General features: G+C 46.6%; 1 protein-coding gene and 1 pseudogene across 2 annotated transcripts in view; one reads left to right on the top strand and one right to left on the bottom strand.

The window, feature by feature from the left end:
- The window catches only part of CMIP (c-Maf inducing protein), a 226,406-nt gene that overhangs the window by 38,542 nt on the left and 160,930 nt on the right, over positions 1-26,934 (top strand). The window lies entirely within an intron of this gene.
- Positions 24,344-25,623, bottom strand: LOC103107808 (small ubiquitin-related modifier 2-like; annotated as a pseudogene).

Below are 26,934 nucleotides of genomic sequence, written 5' to 3'. Positions count from 1 at the left end.
CAATCTCATGAAGTGAGTACTTTCAATGTTCCTATACCAATGGGGAAACTGAGGCAAGAGGAGTTGTTAGAGGTGATATTGTTAATAAATGGGGGAACTGGGACTCAAACCCACATAGTCTGTGTGAAGGTGGGGGCTCCAGGTATCAGTGGGACCCTGCCACTTCGTGCTCTGAAACACTTTGCTGCTCTGAGTGTGGTCCTGGTTCTGATGTCACTGAGCACCTAGGTCTGCTGCAGAGTGTGGGGAGCTGGCTGTGAGCCTGGTGTTAGGGTGCCACAGTCAAGGCTACCCCCAAGAATGCCCCATTTTCTCCGCATATTGGGTTGCACACTTGTCACCTGCTTATAGTGAATGTGTGTGTGTGTGTGTGTGTGTGTGTGTGTGTGTGTGTGTATTTCAGACTTCACTTGAAGCTCAGGGGCAGGAACCAAGACTTATCCTTCAGTTAGTCATTCAGTGATATACAGATACCCAAGGCTTGGCTTGCGAGGTCTATGGCTGACAGACTTAGACATGAAAAGGCAAACGTACCCATACACTGTCAGCAGGACCTTCCTATCTGTCCCACCAGCTAGTCCTCAGGACAGTGTTATCACTTCCATTTGACATAAGAGAAAACTGAGGTTCATTCATTCCTGAGTTCCTTCAAGCATTCACATCATGGAACCTGAATATGTGTTAGGACTGAAGACATACATTGCATTTTGGGCTCTTGGTGGAATTCACACTCCTTCTAGAGGGGTAAGACAATTTCCCCAGAAGTCCAAAGAGGTCAGGGGAGATGCCCAAGGCTACACAGCCTGGAAGTGCCAGGACTGAACCCATAACCTCCCAAAGCTATTGTGCCATGACTGTCCAGGTGTCCCTAGAAATGCCCCCCTCCCTTTTCCCCATCAACCAGTTTCTGGATGTCCTTAGTTCCAGGGGCCCCTTGCCCTGCCCCCAGAGAGACCTGGGCTCCCCAGGAACTCATTTCTTAAGAGAACTTTATGGCTCTTAACTCCCTAAGCGGATCCAGATGTGCCTTGTGGCCGGCACTGCTGCAGATGTCCTGGCCAAAGCCAGCTTGGTTTGGAAGCCCTACCCCAGCAGCCGCCAAGTCTGGAAATGAAGTAAATGAGCGAGTTGTTCTTGGCCATTTTCCCCTCATCTCAACCCAACTCAAATCCAGCTCAGTCTCTGACCTAAGGCAGGGTGCATTCCAGTATTCCCAGGCCTCCTGGGGCTCCAGGGAGCAAGGCAGAAGTTGAGACCATTGGGGGCCTCCTGGAGGGAGCGTGGGATACGGGTGGTGGAACAGCTGCTCTGCTCTGGACTCTGGTCCTTGGAGAAACAGAGCGGACGCCTCATGGGCTGGGACTGGCCTCCAGCCCATTGGGTTGGGGAGAGGGGCATCCTGGAGTTTCCCGACACTGCTGGACTGCTGGGAAAGAGGTAAGAGTGCCTGAGCACTGGGCTGGTTTGGCCACCTAAAACCTTTTCTCGACTCCCTGAACCCTGGTAGCTTGTTGCTGAACACAGTGGTTGCTACGGACCAGCACCTGGATTCATGAGGTCTCTGGGAACCTGGTTCAAACTTGAGTGGTCTTGGGTGAGCATTGTGCTGACTCCTCTTCTCTCCCCTCCTCCCACCAGACTGCACAGTCCCTGGGGGTGAATCAGGCAGAGGGTGCCTTGGTGGGAGCTGGGCCCGCTTGGTTTCTGGGCAGTTTTTCCCTTCAGGTGAGGGGTAGCCAGAGCCAAAGGCCAAGGGTCCTGCTTTGGGATTCAGAGATAGGTGGAGTTCAAAAGTCACTTCTAGTGCTGTGTGACCTTGGGCAGGTCTCTGAGCCCCAGCTTGCTTTGTCTGCACACTGAAGACATCCTTTCACTGAAGACATCCTTTCACCCCCTTCAGGGTGTGTGTATGGGGATCAGAAGGGAAAGTTCTGTACTGTGAGTAGCATTGAGCCTTGGGTCCAGGTTCTGGAGCCAAGCAGTAGCTTAGACTTGTGGTGAGTAGCTTAGACTTGTGGTGAGTTTTGCCCCAGTTACACCTCAGAACCATCAGTTATGTCTCAGAGTCACCTGGTATTGACTTATAGAGTGAATGGAAAACTGTGTGCTGGTTCTGCAGCAGTTAGGAGATAATCTGCGACACCCCTCGTTTGTCCATGCAGGCTCTGGAGGGGTGACTGTCCAGCTGTCTGATCTCATGTTGTTGCACTTGTAGCCGAAAGCCAAGCGCATTGCTGCTGTTGTTATTGGCTCCATGACCAAAGCATGCTAATCCCAAAAGACAGTGACTGTCATGGCTCTGAGTTCAGGTTCTGGAGCAAGTTAAATTTCTCTCTTCCTCTTTTTACTGATTGCTGTGTGATCTGAGGTTATTTACTGAGTGTCCTGTGCCCCATTTTCCCACCTGGAGTTGATAGCAGCCACTACCTTCCAGTGTCATCAAGAGGAGTTGATGGGGTGTGATGTGCTGGGAGCCCAGCAGGGCCACAGCAGATGCTTTGTGTTGTGCTAGCTGCTTCTACTGCTGTTGGTCCTTTCTCTTTCCACAAGTCCTGTGCATCTGCTTCTCCTCAGGAGAACAGTGGGGAAACATGAGACTCCCAGGACTGCTGTGAAGGTGTGTCAGTTTCCTCCCTACACCCCTACATTCTTTCCTTTCCTTTTCTTTTAAGATGTATATATTTTTGGGCAGGGCATAATGCTTATGCAAAAAGATTTCCATGCCTAAGGCTCTAGAATCCCAAGTTCAATAAGTTCAATTCTCTGTACCACCATAAGCTAGAACAGTATTCTGTTTTTTGCTTTTTTTTTTTTTTTGAGAGTGATCATAACACTCTGTGATAGTGCCAGGCCTTGAGCTTTGCTCCTCAGGCATGCCAGTCTGGTGTGCTACCACCAAGCCCTCCTGTTCCCTGTCCCCTCCCTGTGGGCACCTTCCCTAGGTGGTGATGGTAGCTGTTAGCTTCCCTCACTTGACCTATGTGAACCTAGGTAATTCTGGGGCTCCACAGGAGGCCCTGGAGTCTGCACATCTCATCCCTGGACTTTTGCTGCCTCCAACCACTCTGCTGTGAGAAGAGCCAGAGTAATCTTGGTGGGACAAGAAGGAAGGAAGAGGGCGGAGGGTAGATAGCATAATGGTTATGCAAACAGACTCTCATGCCTGAAGCTCCAAAGTCCCAGGCTCAACCCCCTGCACCACCATAAGCCAGAGCTGAACAGTGCGCTGGTTAAATAAAAAAAAAAGGAAGGAAGGAAGGAAGATCCCTGGGTCCATGTCCCTGGCCCTGGCTGTGGGCTGTCACTGCCTTTCAGTCTTTTGCTGCAGGTTTCAGATACACTTCATTCATTCATTCATTCATCTTTTTTACTCACTCTGTCCCCATTCTTCTTTGCTTCATTCTCCTTATGGGTTCTTTGATTTTTTTTTTTTTTCATTCATGTTTCAGTTTCTTTTCTTTTTTTTATAAATTAAGTTTTTTATTTATTTATTTTCCTTTTTGTTGCCCTTGTTGTTTAACATTGTTGTGGTTATTAATGTCGTTGTTGTTGGATAGGACAGAAAGAAATGGAGACAGGAGGGGAAGACAGAAAGGAGGAGAGAAAGACAGACACCTGCAGACCTGCTTCACCGCTTGTGAAGCGACTCCCCTGCAGGTGGGGAGCCGGGGGCTCGAACTGGGATCCTTACGCAGGTCCTGGCGATTTGCGCCACGTGCGCTTAACCCGCTGCGCCACCACCCGACTCCCCATGTTTCAGTTTCTTAAGCATCAGCCTCATTTGAGGTCTTTCTGGGGTCCAAGAAGCTGACATGGAGTCACAGTGTGCTCAGGGCACTAAATGGGACCCTCAGAGATTGGCTTGAGTGACCAAGAAGGCTTCCTGGAGGAGGTGGCTTCTAAGTGTAGTCTTAGCAGAGGAGCTGGAGTTGAACTGGGTAAGTGGGAGAGGTATTTGTTCCTTCTGGCAGAAACTTAGGGTACCTGAGCCAAAGAGTAGGCTTCCAGACCTCTGTGGGGCAAGGCTTGCTTCTCCCTGTGGCAAGACACATCATTTGAATGCAGGAACTTAGGTCAGAGATCAGCAACAAAGGTCTCATTTGTGGAGTTCTCTGTCCCCAAAGTGCCATTGTACTCAGAGGTCTAGAAAGCCTGTGGGGTGGGCAGAGCGCACAGCTGAGATGTTCTGTTTGCATTGCTGGCACAGGGGGTGTTTGATTCAAAGCCAGCTCCTTCCTGTAAGGGTCCGAGGTCTCAGTCCTGTCCACTGGGCTCCTAGAGTCCAGCGGTTGTACTGAAATCTACTGATGCCACCATAGCAGGCCCATTTGCCATGTTTCTGGCCAGCAGGACTATAGATACCATCTTGGTGTCAAGTTTGGCCTCATGCCCTCTGGGTCTCTGGGGAGTGGGGAGGGAAACAGAGGGCATGGACATGTGGTGGCCTGAGCCAGAGGCCTGTGGTGGCCTGGGGAATCTGGCATCCATTGGGGGTTGTGAAACATTGCATCATCCTTTGATTCAGTGTGGCCAAAGGTTCCTGTTCTTCTGGCAGAGTTACCACCACCCATTAGTTATTCATTTTTAGTGAGTACCTACTATGTGTAGAGATATAACTCCAAGGTGTACAGTGTCCTTGTGGGTTGGAGGTGAGCGGCCATAGCAGTTAATTGATGATATGGCTCTAAGCATGTCACAGGGACAATGGCAGTAGCCAGAAATGGCCAGGGGGTCAGGGTGCCAGTCAGGGTTGGAGCTGTGGTGTTGGACAGAACAAGTAGACCCAGTATGGGGGATGGGCTTCCCTCCTAGTGGCCCTCATATGAGCCCTACACAAGCCACTGAATGGCTGGGAAAGTTTTCTTTCCTTTCTCCTCCCCTCCCCTCCCCTCCCCTCCCCTCCCCTCCCCTCCCCTCCCCTCCCCTCCCCTCCCCTCTTCTCTCCTCCCCTCCCCTCTCTTCCCTTCCCTATCTTTTTCTTTTCCATGTACTTGCCAGTGGTGTTATTGTTGGGGTTTGGTGCCTGCATGACCCTACTGTTCCTTGACAACCATTTTTCTCTTTTTCTTTCTTATTGGTCAAGTGTGAGAGACAAGAGATAGGAAGAGAGTGACAGAGAGAAGGAGAGACTCCTGCAGCACCACTTCATGGTTCATGAAGCTTCTGACCCCACAGATGGGAACCAGGGGCTTGAACCTGGGTCTTTGAGTGCAGTGATATGTATTCTATGGAGTGAGCTACCACCTGGCCCACTTTTTTCTTTTTTTGCCTCCAGGGTTAATGCCGGGGCTCGGTGCCTGCACCACGAACCCACTGCTCCTAGAGGCCATTTTTTTCCTTTTGTTACCCTGGTTGTTTTGCCATTGTTGTGGTTATTATTATCGTTGTTATTGATGTCATTGTTTTTGGTTAGGACAGAGAGAAATGGAGAGAGGAGGGGAAGACAGTGAAGGGTAGAGAAAGATAGACGTCTGCAGACCTGTTTCACCGCCTGTGAAGCCACTCCCCTGCAGGTGGGGAGCCGGGGGCTCAAACTGGGATCCTTATGCCAGTCCTTGCGCTTTGTGCCGCGTGTGCTTAACCCACTGCGTTACCACCTGACCCCCCTTTTCTCTTTAAAAGGACACTAAATTAGTCATCCCCTCTCTGATTCCTAGTTCCTATCTTGGTAAAAATGGGGTCAGTGAAACTTATTGCTTTTCTTGAGCTTTCTGTGAGGCTCAAGTTAAAATATATATGAGAAAGCCCTATGTTGACTCTAAAGATCAGGACATGAGAATTACTATTTTCTCTTTTTAATTGCAAAAACAGTATTAGAGCATCTGTAAGAGAGTTTAAGAAGAAGAGACAAATCCTTTACTTACAACTGTAAAGGATCTCTTAACCTAGCATGTACCAGCTGAATAGATTGGGACTTTTGCAGATCAATCCCACACCTTTTGAGCTTGGCTGCTTTGGGTCTCAGATGCTGAAATCACGCAGACTCAAATCAGCTGGCATCCTTTGCTCTGCTCCCTATACTTAGGAGCCAAATGCATCTGGCTAACGGGAGTTCCTTGTATTGATTTTCTAATTACCCATCTTGGTTTCTGTCCCTACACACACACACACACACACTCTCTCTCTCTCTCTCTCTCTCTCTCTCTTTATGTTATTACTTGGTGGACGCTGAGCTCTTTTCCTCATTTCCTCTGCTGTCACCACATAGCTTGTTTTGCAGCATCATTCTTTTTAGTGGCTATGTGATAGTCATTGTGCCATATTTTATGTGCCTGTCACCCTTTGGTTAGCTGTTTAGGCCATTTTCTTTGTTTCCTGTTTGGAAAAGCAAGCCACAGCAAATGTCTGTGTGTTTCAGTCCTTTGGTTTTCTTTTTGCTGATGAATAATTGTTTGGAAAAAGTCCCACGTTGGAGATGAGTTGATCAGAAGGGCATGAACATTTTGATAGCTTCTCGTATTGATAAGACTTTTCTAAGTTACAAATGACACACCTGCTTGTAATGTCCTGGGCTGAGCACATGTTCTGGTGTGGACATGGCCTGAGCATCTTCCGTGTAGCAACATTTTTCTTTATTCCTTAAACTGAGTTCATGGGTGAGGATGATGCCAGGTTGACTTATCCCTGGTGTCCTCACTCCTGTCCTTGACACCTAGTCATGAGCACTGGAGCCAACGGCACGATGACAGATCTATCCTCCCCCCTTCTCTGACTGCAAAAAGAGAGCTCCACAGGATTGTTGTTGGGGGACAAGTGGGGCAGGTACATGAGAAGGGGGAACTAGAAAGGGTGGGGAATTAGGACACTAAGACAGAATGGGAGGAGAAGCCAGACAAAGGACTGCAGAAACAGACCAGGGACATAGTGGGGACCTGGAGAAAGGCCAGTGGTGCCCAGTACTTGTACAGGTGGTACCCAGTATATGTAGCACTTAGTACATGTGGTACTCCTTCCAGTAACTTCAGGCATGAAAGGTCAGTGCTCTCCTAGTTGAACTATTTCCCCAGTCACTATTTTTTTGTCTTTAATTAAAAAATAATCATTCATGTGAATGTGTGAAACCAGAATCTGTAGCCCAAAGGTAACAGCTGTGTCTCCCTGGGCAACGAATGTTCTGGAAGCTTGCCTCCAGGCATGTTTGTCCCCCCCCCCCCCCAGTCCCCTGGAGAGATGGGCAGGCTGAGGTTGGGTCAGGCTGTTGCAGCCACCTGTTCCTGGATGTCCAGCTTACAGCAGCCTCAGTTTCACTGTGTCTCTGCTGCTGGGCAGTCTAGCTCCTTCCATACTGGTCTTGTACTTATAGACACCTGTCTGCTGGCCACAGTGCCTGTCTGTCCTGTCCCCAGCCCCAGCTGTGGCGTCCAGAGCAGCCCCAGTCAACTGAGGGTGTTTCCAGACGTGCTGAGAACGGAGCAGATGCAGGGGTGGAAGGTTCCCTAGAATTAGATTTTGTTGACACAGAGGGTGGGAAAGGAGCCACGTGGCCAAGGGAGAAGCTTAGAGTTGAGCTGGGCCTTCTTAGGAACTTTACAGGGGATTGCCTAGGAACTTTACAGGGGATTGCCGGCTTTGCCTTCCTTTTACCTAGAAGGGGGTGGGGGATGGGGGATGGAGCACAACACACTTCCCCCAGGAAGCCAGCATCAGAAGAGAGTGTTAGAGAGCATCAGTGGCCCCTTTTCCTGGCAGAGTGGCACTCTACCTGGCCCTGCATGGACTGCCCTCCCTATCGTGCCTCAATACCCAGGACCACGTGGCAAGAAGGGTGTGCTGGTCTCCTCCAGAGCCTGGGCTTCTTAGACCTCTGTTGCTGCCAGTGTCCCTTTTCCTAGACAACACAGAGTTTATTCTTACTAGGAATACTCTTTATTTTGGGTGGTGGAGGTTGGGGAAGCTGGGGCCTCACTGTATGCATTTCTTTTCTCCTGGATCACTTTTTTTTTTTTTTTTTTTAAAGATTCTGTTTATTTATGAGAAAGAGAAAGAGCCAGACAGCACTCTGGCACGTGTGCTGCCGGGGATCAAACTCTGGGACCTCATGCTTGAGAGTCCAAAGCTTCCTCCCGGACCACTCCTGGATTACTTTTTAATTTAAATAAAGAGACGGCGGGAGGGAGACCACAGTACTTGATCTTCCTCAGGTGCTATAATACCTCCTATGTAGTACTAGAATTTGAACCTGGATTGTGTGTGTGGCAAGGCACACTCCCTACCTGTGAGCTCTCTTTTTTCAATACTCACCCCTCTCTCCATGTGGCAGTGTGGATTTTGGTGCCAGAGAGGGGGTTTCCACCTGACTCTGGTGACCTGGACAGGCCCTCTTAGGCACTGGTGACCTCTTGAGCCCCTCCTCTTCCAGACAGGGACTTATCTGTTCCCTGGTGCAGAGGTATAAATTGTATGAATTGATAACTGTAAACACACCAACCTACCACACTGTTGCTCTGTTTTCAGAGAGGTGGAAAGCTGGGGCTTCTGCCCTGGTATCTAGGGAAAGATAGGACTGGCAGCTCATGGTTCCCATGGCCAGGGAACAGAACCTTACTATGCCGGCATGGCTTTGTCCACCTCCTGGTCTGTGTCCTGGACCTTCCCCACTGCAATCTGGGTGAAAGCACAGACCCATTTGCTGGAAGATGGGAGCTGGTCCCTGAATCCGAGCTCTCTTGAACTCCTTTGTGGGGAAGGGATGGCTCGGACCTCAAAGCTGCTGGCTGAGGCTGTTTAGAGCCCTGGAGATGTGGAGCCCCCATAGAGGACATGCAGCCCCAATCTGGCATTTTTGAGAGCTGTCACCTCCTCCTTGGAAGTCCTCCCCATGTTCTCCACAATCACTCCTTCCTGGAATGCAGGCCACTGTCTGTTATTTCCTTTTTCTTTTTCTTTCTCTTTCTCTCTTTCTCTCTTTCCCTCTTCCTTTCTCTCTCTCTCTCTCTCTCTCTCTCTCTCTCTCTCTCTCTTTCTGTTATTTTTTTTTCAACCTTTATTCTTAGCCTAGATACGGACCTCTTAGCCATCACTCTCCTCATCTTGAAGATATGCCTATTTTTGAGCTCTGCCCCCTTCTGGAGCAGGGCAAGGGTAGTAGATAGGGAAACCTGAGAGAGAAGGGAACAGATTCCTGTTCCATGTCTGGGGGAGCAGGTGAGCAGGGCAGGGGCTTTAGCTTTCTTATTTGTGAAGTGTGGATAATTCTGGTACCTACCCCTGGAGAGTAATTGTGACCCTTAACCACCATGCTACATGTCCAAGTAGAGCCTAGCCTGTAGCAAACACTGTAGTTGATGCTATTACTGCATCTAGTTAGTTAAAAATAAGTATTGATCTAAGACCTTGTGAGAACTGTGGTGCTTATCTTTGGGAGGGCAGGGACATAGAACTTAGGTGGTGGGTGTGGTGTGGAACTATACTCCTGTGAATGACTTTTCATCACAAATAAAATCATGACATGATAAAGAAAAAAATACATGTTGAATTTTAACAACTTACAATCTTCCCTGCCCTCCCCACCTTCATGGGCATCATATAGTTGGGAAGATGAGTAGAGTGGTTAAGTCTGCCTTGAAGGGCATATAGTGGATGGGCAGGCAGAGCAGGCACCCTCAAGTCAGAATCTTTTTTTTTTTTTAACTTTTTTTTCCCCCCTTTTGTTGCCCTTGTTGTTTTATTGTTGTAGTTATTATTGTTGTTGTTGTTGTTGGATAGGACAGAGAGAAATGGAGAGAGGGAGGGGAAGACAGAGAGGAGGAGAGAAAGATAGACACCTGCAGACCTGCTTCACCGCCTGTGAAGCGACTCCCCTGCAGGTGGGGAGCCGGGGTTTGAACCGGGATCCTTATGCCAGTCTTTGTGCTTTGTGCCACCTGCGCTTAGCCCGCTGTACTACAGCCCGACTCCCCCTCAAGTCAGAATCTTTTCCAGCACTGCCTGGCAGCCTAGGATAGCCTTGAGGTTGTCCTAGCTTGGAGCTCTGCCTGCCCCAGGACTGCTGTTACATGTCCTTTGAGATGTGTCCCCAACTAGTACAAGGCCCTTCCACCCAGAGCCTCTGGTAGGTAGGTTTTGACTCCCCATCCAGGAGGAAGCATACAGAACTCGACAAGGGTGAGCTTGTCCAAGTCTAAGGCCACTGGACACACTGACTAGAACTTGGGGCCCGAGAAGCTGTCTCCAACAAACCCCTGAACCCGACTGGTAACTTCTGGAAGGACCTCTGGGGTCCAGGGAGCTGTGTATCACTCTTATTAGCTTGAGCCCTATGGGGCCTTACAATACAGTTCGCTTTGAGGAGTCAGTCACAGTGACAACTCATTGTGCTGGGGATGTGTGGTCACAGCAGGCTGGCTCTCCCAAAGTAGTTAGGCTTTGGCAGCTGGACTGGGCCTAATCTGACATCCCACGGGACTAGAGCTGAGCACAGAACGCCAGTTTCCAGAATTTGCACTGTAGACTGGGGTGCTCCTAGACCTGCACTCTGACTGGTGGAGGTGATTTGGAAGCATCACCCCATACCACAGTCTCTCTCCTACCAAGTGTGGGGTTCTAAGTCTTTCTCAGATCACTAGGATTGCTTTCCATCCTAGGGAGCTAGCACCCCCACAACCCCCTACCCCCACTCCACCATCACTTATCAAGTGGCGCATACATGCTGCTGGCTTATCCCTTGGTTAATTCCTTTTCTGGCCACTGAGTTTTGGTTTGTTATTTTCTTTGTCCTTTGTCCATTCATTCCTGTGTGCACATTCATTCATTCGTGTTCATTCATCCTTGGAATTGGGTCCTTCCTAAGATTCAGAGTCAGACAAAGCTGGCTTGGAACCCGGGTCTTGGTGTGAATCTCTGAGCCAATTATTTAACCTGTTGGTGTCCTTTGTCTGAAAAACTGGGATAATTCTTCTTGGGCTGTTGAAGCTTCAGTGAAATAATGATGGTGTGGCCAGTGTATGGTCTATGTAACATTGTATATTTATGTGTTTCCTCCTTTCTAAAGACTGGCTGCAGCACAAGATCGAGTCAGATGTGCCCCATGTCTCTGTCCTTGCTGGTCTTTGTTCTCCATGTGCAGTCACACTGGGACTCCCAAAACCTCCCAGGGGTCCTGACATTTGGCTATCTATGGCCTAGGCTGATGAGAAGTACATAACCATAACCTGATAACCTGCTGAGTTATCATCCAAGTGCCCCTCATAATCCCCTCCTGGTGGGCCCATCCACACCCACATGTTCCTAGAATACATTTGTGTGACTTCACATCCTGCATGCTGGCCCAGGAACAACGTGTCTTGGCTCTTGTGAGCTGTTCCTCCCTGGCACTATGGTTACAGCCAGCTCATACAGTCATCCACAGCTGAGCACTCTCATTTTGCACATCTGTGCATACCCAACTCTCATGCTTCTGTGTATTTTCATCATGTATGCCTCTCCCCTCATACAGGTCTCTATGCCCATCTGAGCTGTGTACCCACCTACTTGTATGCATGTTTATCAGACACACACACACACACACACACACACACACACACACACACACACACACACACACACACACACACACACATCTCTCTAGGCCTATGTGCTTTGCAAATTAAATTCATCTACCCCCCCATCCCCACACTGTTTATGAGGAAATTGAAGCTTGCAGAAGTTAGGTCACCTGCTTTAGGTTACACACCAGAAGAGGGCAGGGTCAAGATTCAGTATAGGCCCCAAGTCCCCACACCATGCTGTTTCCCTAAATATGTATGTACACACACCAGCCACCCCCAGTAAATGGACACTCCCACCCCTAGGGTGAGGGATAAACACGTGTTCATAGAAGGAGACCACATACCAAACACATACCCCACACCTCATCTCAAGCCTCATTCTCCAGCTTTCTTTTTGAGTTCCTTATATATTGTTCTGTTTCTTCACATTTACTGGGTTGGAGAGGGAAGTGGTTCTGCAGGTCTGGACTCTCCCACTCTAGGCCACCCATACTTACCCTCCCTGGCCTGTGGCCTTTGTGTAGGAGACTGCCTGCCCTGGCAACTCATGGTGGCTCTTCCCCTGTCCATCCTTCTATCTTTACCATCCGTCTTTTTGGCTGGCACAGGATCATGGTCCCCCCAGCCCACAGGATTCTGGGAGCGTCCATGCTGGATGGGGCCCAGGGATATTGTCTCCCTGCAGTAGTGTCTGCCCTGGAGGCTTTCCACAAGCCAGTGGCTGGAAACTAACATTTCCCTCTAACATCTAGCACTTTGTTTCCTGCTGCTCTTCTGCCTCTTTGCTTCCTCTCCAGCCCACCCACACCCCACCTTGCAGGGCTCTTTGTGTCTGAAACATGAACATGAAACTGAACATGAATGCGAAACATGCAGTCCCAGCCCTGCAGTTGTTGTCTGTTGCTTTCAGATTCAAGACTGGGCTTGTTGGCCTGGGTGAGCCTCTCCTATTTTGGCCTTGGTGAGCCTCTTCTATTTTGGCCTCATCAGAAGCATCTAGACTTCTGTGTGCTGTCCCCTAGTGTTCTCTGCCTTTGGCCAATAATTCTTGCCTTTACCAAACTCTGTGCTTGGCTAGAGGACCCCTTCTTTTTGTCTCCAACATGCCAGACTCTAAAGTGTTAGTGTGATACTAAATGCCTCCTTTTGTATTTGGCCACTCTTATCTCTGGTTCTCGCCTTCCCTGTGAGGGACACCAACTTCAGCCCCTGACCCCTGTAACTGCTAAACATCTGGATTTCAAGAGTATGATGCCATGAGCTATGATTTAACTTTTTTTTTTTCTTTGCATCCAGGTTTATTGCTGGGGCTTGGTGCTTGCATGGGTCTACCATTCATGATGATCATTTATTCCATTTACTTTTCATGCCTTTCTTTTCTTTTTGATAGAGAGTCAGAAACAGAGAGAAAAGACACATCTCAGCACTACTCCAGTGCTCATGAAGCTTTTCTCCCCAAGGTGGAACCTAAGCCCTTACACTTGGTAATGTGTTTGCTTTACTGGGTGAGCCTCCTGTGATTTAACTTTTGACCTTTTGCTTTTGGTGATTTTTTAATCTCAGCAAGATGCCATGCCCCCCCCCCCCATGTTGAACACTATGTGCAGTCTTGAATTTGAAACCCAACAGATTGAACAGCCAGAAGCAGAAACCCCAAGGAGTTGAGAAATCACTTGATTGCACAGGTGCACACTGCCAGTCGGTTAAAAATCTTTTTATGAGCAAATCTGGTGGTTATCCTTTGGAAAATAAGCAAAGGCAAACCACTTCCTGCTGCTTCCAAGAGCTGTCCGACTGCCTGAGCTTTCTAAGACCTACTAGGAATCTGAAACTGCAGGCAACATTCGTTCTTTTTCCTAGAGAACTCAGCCATTTGTGTTGGTGAAATTCCACTGGGCCTGATGGAGTTGGAGATTGCATTTCAGTTTTGTCTCATGAAAGAATTTCTGAGATCTAATAAATGGGTGAGAAAGAAAAAGGGGAACTTCAGCTAGTGACGGGGAGGCAGCCATGCCCATCCTAGTGTGGCTGTGCTGCTTGGTTCTGCAAATGCCACATAGCCTTAGGGGACCCAGAGCCCCTCCTATAAATCAGTCTCCTCTTTGGGCCCAATCTCATTCTGATTCAGGACTCCTCTTGCTTTTTACTTGGCTCTTGTGCTGAATTCCCCAAAGAGAATGCCAGAGCTCAAGGTGTTTGCCTGTTTGGGGGTGAGGGGAGGCATAGATCTAGGTCTTCGGTTCATTCAGTTCTGTATTAACAAGCAAGTTCTGTAATACTTATGTGCCCCAGTCTTCTTATTTGCAAAGCAATGATGACTCTTATATTTAACTGCGGATGGCAAGAGGACATTTTAAAAATTAGATCTGGTACTTGGTATTGACAGTGACTCCATGCTGCATCCTGTTCATGACAGTCCCACTTTGCGCTCATTGTCCTGGTGCAATTGTTGCAATTCATTCTCCAGCACACCCCAACTAGAGGGACAGATCATATATAACTCACCTGGACGGTTTGTCTGCTTTGCTCTGTACTTGACTCAGGCTTGAATCTGGCTTCTAGTGCACTAGAGGAAGCTTCAGTGCTGTGGTCTTTCTGTATCTGAAAAAGTTAGCTCAGAGCAGGAGGGAGAAGGAGAGAGAGAAACCCAAAGTATCACTGGCATATGTAGTACCAGGGATCTAATTCCAGACCTCATGCTTACAAGTCCTGTGTTCTACCACTGAACTATCTCCTAAGCCATTGGGAAAACTTTCATTCAATAAAACACATGATAAGGAGCTGGGGGGTGGTGCACCTACACGGGGGAAAATTCACATGTGGTACTGCAGGTGTCTCTTCACTCTCCCTCTGTCTCCTCAGTTTCTCTGTATGAAAAAGAAAGAAAGAAAGAAAGAAAGAAAGAAAGAAAGAAAGAAAGAAAGAAAGGAAGAAAGAAAGAAAGAAAGAAAGGAAAAGAAAAGAAATAAATGGCTACTGGGAATGGTGCATTCTTTATGTAAGCTCTGAGTCCAGTGATAACCCTGATGGCAACACACACATACTGCATGTACCGTGTGCTGGGCCCTATATTCTATATTAAGACTTTGCTGGTATTAGTTCATGTAATTTTCACATTGATCCTAAGAGGACCTGTGACCTGGTCCCACTGTGCAGATGAGGAATCTGAGGCCCAGAGAGCTTTAGTTGCCCAGTAATAGGTGACAAGATGGGGAGTTGGCACCAGAGTTTGGTATTGTCCCTACTGAGCTATACAGCCTCTCTGGACAGGATTAAAAGTGATACTTGGTATTGACAGTGACTCCATGCTGCATCCTGTTCATGACAGTCCCACTTTGCACTCATTATCCTGGTGCAATTGTTGGTCATACCGAGTTGCAATTCATTCTCCAGCATACCCCAACTAGGGGGACAGATCGTGTAGCTCATGTAGGGAGCATTAGAAGGGTTTTAAGTTTTAAGTTTAGGACAGATCATGTAGGGAACATTAGGAGAGTTTTAAGTACCCCTGGACGTTGGATCCATGGAAGTGATAGAGGAACAGGTAACAGGGCTACAGCAGATAAAGCTCTGTGTCTGGGTGGAGGCGTTTCTCAGTTATTCAGAACATAGATGTTCTCCTGCATCTCCAGCACCTATACTTTTTTGGCTCTGGGCATCAGGGTGGGGGTGACTATGAAGAAGTTTGAGACACCAGACACAACTTGCAGCTCTGGGAAAAAAGGTCACACTCAAGACTTGCCCTTCTAAGAAATGCAAAGTGTTACTGTTAGGATCATGATCCCATTGCTTTGTTTGGCAAATTATGATCACATGGTCACTGCCAGGCACTTCCTGATTACCTATCATTCTGTTTTTTTTTAATTTTTTTTTATTAAGCAGCACATCTAAGGAAAAAAGACTCAGGTTCAGTGAGTGGTGTTTAAAAGTTTCTCTGGGAGTCAGGCGGTAGCGCAGCGGGTTAAGCGCAGGTGGCGCAAAGTGCAAGGCCTGGTGTAAGGATCCTTTCGAGCCCCCAGCTTCCCACCTGCAGGGGAGTTGCTTCACAAGCGGTGAAGCAGGTCTGCAGTTGTCTATCTTTCTCTCCTCCTCTCTGTCTTCCCCTCCTTTCTCCATTTCTCTCTGTCCTATCTAACAATGACGACATCAATAACAGCAACAATAATAACTACAACAATAAACAACAAGGGTGACAAAAGGGAATAAATAAATATTAAAAAAAGGTTTCTTTGTAAGAGTGCACCTCTGGAGCAGGGCTAGCCTGGGCTGTGTGGGACCTTTGCTGTCCCAGAGATGCCAGCTGACCTGTTTGTCTTTGATCTTTGTTCACAGCTATCTGAATCTCGTTCCTCAGATATGTTTTCAGGATGTTGTGGAATGTGGCTTACCCTGGCAGACTATAACCAGTCAGACTCTGGCATCCAGGTTGATGTTTTAGTAAAACTTTTGACTCTTGTTTTAGCCAGTCAATCTAAGCCTTGCTGCAGTGAAAAATAGCCCTCAAACATTACCCTCAGTGCTGCTGAAGGACCTGTTTCAACACATGCTTTCTTCTCTTGGAGGCAGCAAAGCATGGTGACACACTTCTCATGTTCTGGGTCAGAGGAGAACAGTGGAGCAGCCATGCCTGTAGTGTAAGGCACCTAAGGGGAGGGGAGATGTGGACTCTGAGCACGTGACTACTTGGGAACTGCTTACTGCTACATTCTTGCTGCCTCCTGCTCCCATGTCGGATGGTGCTACCTAGCCTCTGGACCCCCACAGCCTGAGTGTGGGCAGTTTTTTGCACCCCCTCCATTTACATACTGCCTTTGAGTCAGCAGAGCCTGAGGTTCTTGGAGCATCGGATGGGCCCCACTCTATTGGGTATCTGTCTGTCCCTGCTGTAGGGTTGTTTTGGATTCTTAGGGTTGTGAACTGAAAGTCTTGTCTGCTTCCGTCAGGCTGTGAGGAGGAAGAAATTGTAAGCAGCATCAGGAAATGACTCTGAAACTTTAGCCAAGATAATTTCCTCTCCCAGACCTCAGATGGCTCCTGGGTGAAAAAGTGGTTGGTTAAAGTTAGGGAAGAAGCAAACTGCCTTTCCTTGAGTGTTTATTACATGCTGGGCATCAGGCCGAGCAATTTATTCACATTGTCTTGATCCCTTCTCTCTCACCCTTCATGGGTAGCCTTCTTCATTTATGAATAAGGAAACCAAGACTCAGCTCTGAGGAAGGAAAAGAAGTCACTCCAATCACATGACCAAGACCATGGCTGAACAGGAGTAGGATCCAGGCCTATATGATTCTGAACTTGCACTCTGAACCGTTCTGCTTAACAGTGTGTACTGAGCTGACATCTGAGAAGATCAACTTGGTTAAGCGCAAATAGTACTAAGCTCAAGGATCCGGGTTTGAACCCCTGACTCCCCATCTGTAGGGGGATGCTTCACAAACAGCAAAGCAGGTCTGCAGGTCTCTATCTTTCTCTTTCCCTATCTCCCACCCCTCAATTTTTCTCTTTCCTATCCAATAAAATGGGAAAAATGGCCACCAGGAGCAATGGATTTGTAGTGCTGCCCCCCCCCCCCCCATAACCCTGGAGGCAAAAAGAAAAAAAGTGATCATGATGAGGAAGGGTGCCTGGAGAATCTTTTTTTTAAAAAATATTAAATTAAATTAATTAATTAATTAATTTATTTATTCCCTTTTGTTGCCCTTGTTGTTTTATTGTTGTAGTTATTATTGTTGTTGTTGTTGTTGTTGGATAGGATAGAGAGAAATGGAGAGAGGAGGGGAAGACAGAGAGGAGGAGAGAAAGATAGATACCTGCAGACCTGCTTCACCGCCTGTGAAGCGACTCCCCTGCAAGTGGGGAGCCGGGGTTTGAACCGGGATCCTATGCCGGTCCTTGTGTTTTGCGCCACCTGCGCTTAACCCGCTGCGCTACAGCCCGACTCCCCTGGAGAATCTTTTAACCCTTCAAAAAGCTCAGTGAAATCTTGTCATCTTGACATCAATTCCGTTTTTGCACTGCTCAGCTCTGGTTTATGGTAGGGGATTGAACCTGGGATTTTTTAAAAAAATTTTTATTTATAAAATGGAAACACTGACAAGACCATAGGATAAGAGGGATATAATTCCACACAATTCCCACCATCAGAACTCTGTATCCCATCCCCTCCCCGATAGCTTTCCTATTCTTTATCCATCTGGGAATATGGACCTAGGGTCATTATGGGATGCAGAAGGTAGAAGGTCTGGCTTCTGTAATTGCTTCTCTGCTGAACATGGACATTGACAGGTGGATCTGTACTCCCAGCCTGTCTCTCTCTTTCCCTAGTGGGGTGGGGCTCTGGGGAAGTGGGGCTCCAAGACACATTGGTGGGGTCGTCTGCCCAAGGAAGTCTGGTTGGCATCATGTTAGCATCTGGAACCTGGTGGCTGAAAAAGAGTTAACATATAAAACCATACAAATTGTTGACTAATCATGAACCTAAAGGCAAGAATATTGCAGATGAAGACTTGGGGGTCTCTGTTTTGGAAATAGCTAGTAGGTCTATTTCAGGTATATTCCAAAGGGCCCATGACTTTATTGATTTTTGCCTGAGCCTGACATCTGATATGCCAGGTGTACCCAGATTATTGTCTGGGGAAATGATGTTGTGGCTGGAAAAAGGGATAGAAAGCATGAGAGTCTCTTTGTATAACCATTGTGTTATCTCCTTCGCTTTTTATCTCTCTTCTTCTCTACTTGTTTCTCTCTCTCTGTTTGTCTGTCTGAAATGAAAAAAAATTGGGAGAAATAGAGTTGAGCATACATGAGTCCCCAATGCCACAAAAACAAGCCAAAAAAAAGAAAAAGCTCATCATTGTGTTATAAAAATAGCCATGGAAAATGGAGGAAAATGGAAATAAAGATTAGTGATGGCTTAACACTAACTTTTGTGTGTGGGGGTAGGGTTTTCAAGTATAAAGATAATTCGGTGAAGCAGGTCTGCAGGTATCAAAAAAAAAAAAAAAAAGTAAAATGGACCGAAACTTTGGCTTTTTTTCCACAGTGTGCTTTATGATAAGACCATTTACCCAGCCCTGGCTCTCTGAGGATCTTGGGGCTACCTCATGTTCCTCACATATAGATAGGTGTCAAACTAGTCTTCTCAAGCTTCTCACAGGGTACAGGAAGTCAGGAGTTTCCAAAGCTATGGGCTGAATTGGCATAGCTCCCCCCCATGTATCCATTTGACTTGTTAGCTCTGGGGGAACTAATATATAATTTACAGTAAGGCTCACCCTCAGAATGAGCATTTTACTGGAGAGGTGGGAAGGTTAAGTAACTGGTGTGTAATTTAGAATAAGGTTCCTCTCTCTGAAAGCATCTGTTTGAGAAGATTCTGTGGGGGGTGGGGGTGGGGTTTAGGTTAGACAATCTAATGAGGAAGCTATTGAAAATATGACCCTGCAGTAAGACAGAAACAACTATGCAGTGGGGTGCAGAGCTCATGGGGTTGATGAAGACCAGACCCAAGAGTCCAGTGAAGGTTCGTTTGTTCCTTCCTCCCTCCCTCCCTTCCTTTTTTCCTTCCTCCATCCCTCCCTCCTTCCCTCCCTACCTACCTCCCTCCCTCCCTTCCTCCAGGGTTATCGCTGGGGCTTGGTGCCTGAAATATGAATCCACTGCTCTCATGGCCATTTTTCCTTTTTTTTTCTTTTTTTGATAGGACAGAAAGACATTGAGAGGGGAGGGGAAGATAGATAGATAGGTAGGTAGGTAGGTAGATTACACCTGCAGATTTGCTTCACAGTTTGTGAAGCACCCCCCCCCCCCACACACACACACACACATAGGTGGGGAGCTGGAGGCTTGAACTGGGATCCTTGTGCGGGTCCTTGTGCTTTGTAATATGTGCCCTTAACTCAGTGAACTACCACCCAGCCCTCTAGTGAAAGTTTCTAATGGGGTGAATGTAGGCCCCTCTAAGTTTGAGAACAAGAGGAGGACTGGGGGGAAGCAGGGATCGGTGTAACTAACTATCAGCACCGATCATGGACACTGTCACTGGTTGGGGACAACAGGGCTGCACCTGTTTGTGGCGTTTGTCCTCTCTGAGTTTGTCTCCTATCAGTCCTTCCCAAGCCTATGATAAAGCTCATTTGGGAAATGCCAGCCTTTCCATCCCAGGCTTCTGGGAGGAGTCAGACCCTGGTAGGGATGCTAGAACAGGGGCAAAGTGAGTTTACACCCTAACTTAATGTACTTGGCAGATAGGAAATGTGTGTACATTTTGGAGAGGCATTTCTCTCCTAGGATGCCAATCAGGGCAGGTACATCAGGATGTACAGTCTCTTCTCCCAGGACCTAAGCCCCACCCTGTCCTCCCCAGAGGTGACAGAATTCCCATCACCTGGTTTCCAAACATAGTCAAGGTACACACAAGCAAGTGCATACTTATTTTCATTTCTTTTGTTTGTTTAAGCAAACAGCAGAATCCTGCATGGGCATTCCTCTGTTATTTTTCACTAAGCAATAATAAGGGACTGTTCTCTGTCAGTACAACTTCCTTATTCTCTCTTTGTGATTCCTGCTGTGGACTTATTAACCATTCCCTGTATGATGGGTGTGTTTCTAGACTTTTTGCTTTTCCAGGTAAGGCTGCAGTGATCAACTTTGTGTGTGTGTGTGTGTGTGTGTGTGTGTGTGTGTGTGTGTGTGTGTGAAATTTGAGACATGAAAGGTGGCCTCAGACCTGTCCTGATAAGTGAGAAAGGTTAAAAGTTACATGCTGTTTCTTTTCCCTTTTAAAAAAGTTTTTTTTAAATAAATAAATATTTATTTATTTATGACAAAGATAGGAGGAGAAAGAACCAGATATCACTCTGCCACATGTGTTGTCAGGGATCAAACTATGGACCTCATGCTTGAGAGTCCAAAGCTTTATCACGGTGCCACCTCCTGGACCACATAAGTTTTATTTATTAATGAGAGAGATGAAGGGGGGGATGTGGAGAAAGAGAGATATGGAGAGAATATCAGAGTATCACCCTGGCACATGTGATGCTAAGGATCAAATTTGGGGCCACATACCTGAGAGTCCAACGCCTTATCCACTGTGCCACCTTCTGGGCCACAACTTATATACTGTTTCTGAACTTTACTACTCCAAAAAAGGTGCCCCTTTGCTAGGGGCAACCCTGGAGCAACCCTGGAGGCCTGTAATGATGTACAGATGATCAGGTCTTGCCAGATGGGCTTGAGCAGGTGTGAGGTGGGACTGTGAGACTCATCACCTTGCCCCCAGGCTGTTGTGACTTATGCACTAGCAGCTGTGCAACATGGGTTGGAAATGCTTGTGTTAACAGGTACTATTGCCCAGAGCTGGTGTTCCTGGGCTGCCTTGCTGGCCAGTCACTTGCACAGGATGGGATCCTTCAGATGTAGAATATGGGTGTTGGGAATCAAAAACACTTGCTCAATATGAGGCCCCCACTTCCAGGAAGATACTCTTATAAAATTCAGATTCCCTTTCATTTTGCCTACAGAGCTTCAACTTGCCTGATGTAAAAGGGGTCATTTATTTGTTTTTCAAATAAAGATCAGTCTCCAGAGAGAAAAGCAGGTTCACACAAATCTCTGGAGGTGACACTTGCTCCCCATTTGGTGAAGTCCCCTGATTGCCCCCTCATTCCTGTCTTCTTTTTAATCCATCCTGCAAATGAGCAGTTATCATTTAGTGAGGAGTGTCAAGCAGAACCTTCCAGCAGGCACCACCCCAGTGACCTCTCAGACTTCATCTTTGTCCCCCAGGTGTTTGTGGAATGTGTGTCCTTGGAGAAAGGAGGGGGGGGGGGCTCTTTGCTTCCTGCCTGTACTACCTCTATTGCTTCTCTGAACTAACCTGAGGTTTTTGGTGCTAAAAATGGGAGTGACCTTCCTGACTGAGGTGGTGGTGGTGGTGGTGATTGTGGTCTAGCTGTCTCTTCCTTCTGCCTTGCTTGCCCATCTCCTGTCTTCATTATAACATTATAAACACGTCAGGCCGGTGTGACCCCCCAATACAGAGTCCTATCTTTGGTGGTTTTAGGGTGGCTCTGGAAAACTTCCTGGACCACCCAAGGGTGTGGGCTGAGCAGGTGTCTCTTGGATCCAGCTGTACCCTCTGTGACTGACTCATACTTGAGCCACAGGATACCCAGGCTACTGTCTTCCTGTTTCCCCTAACCAGGTGGGCTGGTGCCCAGAAATAAGAATGATGAGGGTGAAGAATCCTCTGGGATGAGGGCCTTTAGTCTTTGTTTCAGTTCTTCTCCTCCCCCCACCTCTGACCCCGCTACATCTGAAACAGTTGTGAGTGCAGAGAACCTTCTTTCCCTATCAGTTCATACTGCACTTGCAGAGACTGTAACTTTCTTTCATCTGATGGGGGCATTTGGCAAAAACCTTGGTGACTTGGGCTTTCACTTCTCTACCATGGGAGCATACTGTTGAGGCACTCATGACAGCTGGCAGTCCTGCTTTCCAGCCACCATCTTCCTCTTGTACTGATGGTTCTCAGTACTGATGGTTCTCAGAGTCCAGTCAAAGACCAGGAGATGTTTGTTCCTCACAGAGCTTTCTCAGACTGGTATCAGGCCCTTCATTTTCCCTGGATGAGGAAACCAAAGCTCAGCTTGGAAACATGTCTGTGATGAACTCCTGGTCTCTGATATTCTTTGTGGAGATGATGATGAAACCAGTGGTGATATGTCCTCTACACCTTATTATGTTCCCCTAGCTGAGCACTTAGCTTGGGTTCTTTTATGTAATCCTGGCACTAGTCTGTGAAGAAAGACTATTGTGATTAAGTCTGCTTAGCAGAGGGGTAAGATGAGGTTTAGCAGATGCAGGGACACATAGTTACCTGCCAGCCACAATGTCAGGATTTAAACCCTCCCCTGCCCTTCTCTGGGACTACCTTAGAATAGCACCAAGGCTGATGGTCAGCTCATTAATTCACAGAAAACCCCACAAGCCTTTATTTTGTTAAAATTGAAAACATACACACATTGAGAAAAGTAAAGCTGAACCCTCTTATATCCCTCACTGCCTCCCAACAGCCACTAATTCTCTGCCAGTCTTGTCTGGCAACTACCCCTACCCAATTTCCTCTCCCCCAGTTGTTGGATTATCTGGAAGCAACTCCCTAACATCCTATTATTTCATTAGAAGTAAATATTTCTAAAAAAAAAGTAAGCTATCCAAAACAGAAGAAAAGAAACATAATGTTCTCTTGCTTAACATACTAACAGATACTTACAATTCCTTGACATCAAATGTCCAGCCCAAATTCACATTTCCCTAATTGTGCCATAGCAGTGATTATTGTTGACTTGTTCAAATAAGAATCCAGGCATGATCTCTACACTGTGGTTTAATATGTCTAAGGGGTTTAATTTTTAAAATATTTATTTATTCCCTTTTGTTGCTCTTATTGTTTTATTGTTATAGTTATTATTGTTGCTGTTGGATAGGACAGAGAGAAATGGAGAGAGGAGGGGAAGCCAGAGAGGGGGAGAGAAAGACAGACACCTGCAGACCTGCTTCACCGCTTGTGAAGTGACTCCCCTGCAGGTGGGGAGCCGGCGGCTTGAACCGGGATCCTTCCGCCAGTCCTTGCGCTCTAACCCGCTGCGCTACTGCTCAACTCCCGGGGGTTTAATTTTTTAACTTTTATTTTGAAAATGTATTTATTTATTATATGAAACAGAGAGAATGAGCAAAAGAGACCAGAGGTACTTAGTTCTGTCATAAAGGATGGCCAAAGACTAAACATGGATTCTGTAAATCTTTACACATGCAAGTCTGGTGCTCTAGATCTGACTAACAGTGAGTTACAAGACTGAAAGATTACAAGCTATAATTCCACACTGCATCCTCCACCAAAGGTCTGTTTCCCTATCCTTGGACCTCTCAAAGGTAGCCATAATAGTTTTCACAGTCTTAGAAGCAGTTTGCCTCTTTTTTTTTTTAATTTTTTAATTTTTTTGTTTATTTTCCCTTTTGTTGCCCTTGCTTATTGTTGTTGTAGTTATTATTGTGTTGTTATTGATGTTGTCATTGTTGGATAGGACAGAGAGAAATGGAGAGAGGAGGGGAAGACAGAAAGGGGGAGAGAAAGACACTGCTTGTGAAGCAACTCCTCTGCTGGTGGGGAGCCGGAGGCTCAAACCGGGATCCTTAAGCTGGTCCTTGCGCTCTGCGCCACGTACGCTTAACTTGCTGTGCTACCGCCTGACTCCCTCCCCCCCTTTTTTTAAACAAGAAATTTATTTAAACAACAAGACGCTTGACTTGAAGGGAAAACTATCTAGGATTCATTTCTTTTAGAGTAATTTACCCCTACTTAAAGACAGATTGTCCTACATGTAACAGCTACATACAAAAAGTTATAAAATTGTTCTTGGTTTTACAGTGATAAATGAAAAACATTAAGATTCTCCAATCAAACAAGTTATGCAAGAATTTTTATGTTGTTCTTTTTGTTAAACATTGAGAGCAAAATAACTTACTGGAATATAAAGATAAGAGCTGAGTGAGCATGCCACTAATGGAGAAAGGGGCTATTTTCACAGAACCAATATTTTCCCCCATCCTGTCACCATTTGATGTCAATCAAAACATACCATTGGCCATTTAGTTAAGAAAATGCAATATGCTTGTGCATATACACCAGTTACTTTATGTACAATAAATGAATGGGAAGGGGAAAAATGAAAGAATAGAGAAAAACTATACTGTAGTAGTCAGGATGTGGTAGAACCAAATTGAGGTTTCCTAATTGAGAATGTTTTCTTGGTCTGGAGGGACAGAGTTCTGGAGTAAAGTAGCAGGTTCCCTTTTTAGTAGACACCTCCTATCTGCTGCTGGAATACATCAATTGTATCTTCATCCTCCATTTCCAACTGTGCAAGTATATCTGTTTCATTGATTGGCTGCCCGTCAAATCGGAATCTGATCTGCCTCATTGACAATCCCTGTCATTCATAGTAGGCTTTCATTAGTTTACTAAGTGGTGTATGCCACTTAATCTTAAACTGCACCACCGAACCATCCTGACCCTCCACCTTCAGATTAAAATGGTCGTTGTTCTCATTCTTGACTCCTTCCTTGGGCTTTTCGTTGGCCATGGCAAACGCCGGGGTCTCCTCACTTGCCGCTTCACAAAAGAGGTACCAGATCCACACCAAACCAGCCTGCTTCTGTTTTTTTCTAAGTTTATATGTATCAGTTCTCTAGATTACATATGAGTGAAACTGTCCAGTAGTTTTCTTCTTTTTACTTAAGCATAATCGCCTCCAGTTCCATCCATTTTGTCCCAAAGAACACAAAATAATCTTTTTGTTTGCAGAATAGTATTCCATGGACTATATATATCCCATAATTCTCCTTTTCCCTCTCCCCCTCCCTTTCCTCCATTTTTACCAGAACACTGCTCAGTTCTGGTTTATGGTGGTGCAGGGGATTGAACCTAGGACTTTGGAGCCTCAGCCATAAGAGTCTGTTTACATGACCATTATGCTATGTACCCCAATCCTTTTTTTTTTTTTTGCCTCCAGTTGCTAGGTCTCAGTGCAGGCACTGTGAATCCACAGCTTCTGTTGGCTCCCCCCCCTTCTCATTTGATAGGACAGAGAGAAATTGATAGGGAAGAGGAAGATAGAGGAAGGGAAAGATAAGGTACCTGCAGAACTGCTTCACCACTTGTGAAACATCCCCCTGAAGGTGGGAATCTAGGGACTTGAATCAGGATCCTTGCGCAGGTCCTTGTGCTTCATACTATGTGCACTTAACGTGGTGCACCACTGCCCAGGCCCCTATCCCATAACTTCTTTCTTTTTTTTTTTAAACTTATTTATTTTATTTTTGAGAGAGACACACAGAGAGAAATACCAGAGCACTGCTCTGCTCTGCTCTGGTTTATGGTGTGGTGTGGGGGATTGAACCTGGGACTTAGAGCCTCAGGCATGAGAGTCTGTATAACCATTATACTATCTCCCCCGCCCTCCCATAGCTTCTTTAGCTAGTCATCTGTTGATGGGCATTTAGACTGATTCTACTCTGGCTATTGTGAATAATGCAGCTATGAACATAAGGGTGCATATGTCCCTTTGTAATTAATAGCGTGAGTGTCCTTTGGATAAATGCCCAGGCATCATATTGCTGGATCATAAGTTAGTTCCATTTTTATTTGTTTAAGGACTCATCTTACAGTCTTCCAAAGGGGCTGTACCAGTTTGTATTCCCACCAGCAGTGTAGCAGAGTTGTCCAAGGGATTTTAGCCTCTTTTTGAATCAGGTCACCTACCCTCTTGAATTTTCCATATTCCTGGTCTTGTTGGTTGCTTCTCTCTGCTCATTTGACATGCTCCCCAGTACCCTAAGTCTCCTGTAAATTTCCCACACATCATGTGATTTCCTGGTTAGTTTTTTGCCTCTGGTGTCTAACACAACAGCCATCAGCCACATGACTACAGCACATGGATGGTGGATGGTCAGATCGAGGCCAATTGTATGTATAAAATGCCCACTGGGTTTGGAAGACTCAGGATGAAAGAAACAAAAGATCTCAGAAGTAAATATCATAGTTTCAGAATTCCATGTTGAAATGTGTTGGGGCCTTGTGGGTGAAGAAAGTGCTATCCTTTCTAGGTGGTGCTGTTGCCTCCCTGTAGAGGCCCTCCGCCAGGGTCTCCTTAGCACCGGTAGGGTTCTGACCCACACCTCTGCTTTTCTGCTCATGGGTCAGTGCTCAGCCTCCTCTTTCACAATAATCCATTATTTCATCAGAGGTGCAAAATGATTGTATTTTAAGTTTACCTTCCCTGCTTCATTTATTAGCTGAACTTATTACCTGGAAAGGTTTTTACATTGTCAGTGGCTTACTTGTTCTGATGCTCAGTGTATACAGGAAGGTCAGGGTGAAGGGTGGGGAGAGCTTCCTCCTCCCTCTTTTTACTGAGTTTGAGAACATTGAGCCACTTTTTAGTATTTTCCAATGGCTTGTTTTTGATTTTCTATAGTAGGAACTCATGGACTTAAGTTTGTATTAGATTAGTCTGAATCCACTGCAGCAGCTGTTTTTCTTTTTTGATTTTCAGATTGTCCCATCTGTGGCTAGTGGGAGTCCTTGACTTTAACTTTGATCGAGACATCACTGAATTCTTCCTTTGTAGCAGGCTACCAGAGTCCCCTTTTCTATCAGGAGTTTTCTTAGAGTGGATCCTGCCTGCATTTGTTGCAGACCCAGGATGTGATGGCACCCTGCCAGCATGCTATTCATAGGTGCCACCTTTCTCCTGGGCCTCATTGCCAAGGTCCCAACAAGAGGCTGGCATTGTGGAGCTGGAACAGCACTGCTGGCTGGGGCCCCATGCATAGTAGGTGTTCCGGAAACGGCTGTCCAGTGAATGAAGGGACTGAAAGCTGATCT

The sequence above is a fragment of the Erinaceus europaeus genome, chromosome 2, assembly GCF_950295315.1.
Source record: "Erinaceus europaeus chromosome 2, mEriEur2.1, whole genome shotgun sequence".
Classification (NCBI taxonomy): Eukaryota; Metazoa; Chordata; class Mammalia; order Eulipotyphla; family Erinaceidae; genus Erinaceus; species Erinaceus europaeus.
Note: the sequence above shows the minus strand (reverse complement) of the source record. Positions and strands in the feature narration are given on the sequence as shown.